The sequence below is a fragment of the Octopus bimaculoides genome, chromosome 5, assembly GCF_001194135.2.
Source record: "Octopus bimaculoides isolate UCB-OBI-ISO-001 chromosome 5, ASM119413v2, whole genome shotgun sequence".
NCBI classification, from domain to species: domain Eukaryota; kingdom Metazoa; phylum Mollusca; class Cephalopoda; order Octopoda; family Octopodidae; genus Octopus; species Octopus bimaculoides.
In genome coordinates this window covers 7281471-7283830 of record NC_068985.1, presented here as the reverse complement: position 1 = coordinate 7283830, position 2360 = coordinate 7281471, and positions in this window count along the sequence as shown.

The following is a 2360-nucleotide window of genomic DNA, read 5'->3' as shown; positions in this document are numbered from 1 at the left end:
CTATATATATATACATACATACATGTGTATAAACTTATGTATGTACACATACATACATACATACATACATACATACACGTAAACATGTTAATGTGTGAGAATAAACATATATATATATATATATATATATATATATATATACCTGTGTGTGTGGTTGTCGGTGTTGTGTGCCTGTGTGTGCTGTGTGCGTGTGTATGGGTTTATACATAAATATTAACATATGGCCACGGTTATGATTTTCTATCATAACCTCCAATTTAAAATATCGTGTGGAAATATTTCTTTTATTTCAACATATCTTATATATTTTACTGTATTTTAGTTATTAACTATTCCTGTATGAACAGTTCATCGTGATTTTTAGGTACTTATAAATCTATTTCTTTTAGAGAAAATCATTTATTAGTGACTTCACGATGTCTATTACCAATTTTTCCATGTCTTCAAATTTTATTGCATTATATATATATATATATATATATATATATATATATACATGCATATATGTTTGTATGTATGTATTTATGAATGTATTTCAATTGAAATATATATATATATATATATATATATATATATATATATATACATAGTAAGTATGTATGTGTAATAAAAGTTTAGAAACGTCAAGACGTATAAAGTAGATTATTTGAAGTTGTGAAACTCACAATAGACGAAACTATAATAATCTAGTACAGAACATTGATTTCGCTTTCGACATTTTGCCATCCACGTTGGCGACTGAATAGAAAGGCTGGATATTCATACTCCGAGTCGAAATCTAAAAGTCAGTATGCATATATACTACTGCTGTTTAGAATAACACCTACGCATATACTATCATACCACTCCCGCATTTTTGTCTTCTTCTTCTTCTTCTTCTTCTTCTTCTTCTTCTTCTTCTTCTTCTTCTTCTTCTTCTTCTTGATTCTCTCTCTCTCTCTCTCTCTCTCTCTCTCTCTCTCTATATATATATATATATATATATATATATATATATGTATGTGCATGTATATATAAAGATTTACTTTTCGTAATGAGATAAAAAAAAACAAAGGCTGTGTATAATATAGAACAATTATAAATAGAAGGTCCTACAGCTGTTTCCAGGATATTTATTATATCCCTTCATCGGAGACAGTGTGAGCGGATGGTTAAGCAATAGTTAGTTCACATAAGATAGGAAATAGAGAATGAATATAGGGATATTGTATTTGTACATCCATTGTTTAGGCAGAATGGTATACATATAAGAATTCAATACCTTGTGAGTAAAATATGTATATGTATATATATACATACACACATATTGTATTTATATATGTATATATATTGTTATTCTGACATTTGCCTTACAAGTGTATACTCTCCGACACCCTTCTATGTAATTTTATAGAAAAGTCTTGTACAAATTCACTTAAAACTTTTCAGCGGAATCGAGACGATCTGAACTGATATTGCTCTAATCCACATCGTGCTTGCGGAGCTGACGTTTTACGCACTCCCTCTATTTGTTCATTACACAGATAGACAGACACACAGACACGCACACTCACACAAACAGGCATCCACGCACACGCGCACGCACACATTCACGCCCGCGCACCCACACAAAAATACACATATGGTTTAACAATTTACAATATACATAGTAGGTCTGAATGGAACAATACAAATGAAATAAATAATGGAAAAAACCCTATCAATAAGACACCCAAATTCGATATGGCACCGCATGGTTATCATAAATGTAAAAGATTTATACCAGACCAAAGTATTTATACAATTCCTTACATCATTTGAAGCATTCTTAACTTTCGCTTGGATCGCTGTACGCAAAATAACATTTTTATAGCTCTGGTCATTGTCATTTTATGATCAGCTATAACTTTATCCGAAGGAACGAAATCAGATAACTACGCAAAGTTTTATATAGTCTGTAAAATATTGTATACTGACAGCAAAGAATCTGATTTGCACGCAGACGCAAATATATAGAATAAATGCACACAAAAATATAATCTTAATCTTTTTCTTTGTTTTGCATAACAGTTTTATCATAAACGGTGGATTAAGAACCATGAAGGGATAAGATGATCACGGATTTGGATATTGAACGTAAGAGCTGTGTTTGATATATCATATCTGACAGTAAACGGTTAATATAATTCAGAAACGCAAGAGAGGAAACAACAAAGACAAGCTAAGTAGGCATTGTTTTCTGTGATACCCGAAAACATACGTATAACAAAGATGAATTGAAGTTTTGACGCCATCTCTCACTCTCTCTCTATAAAAGTGTTGTGTGTTCTTGTGTGTCTGTATGTGTATATATATATATATATATATATATATATATATAT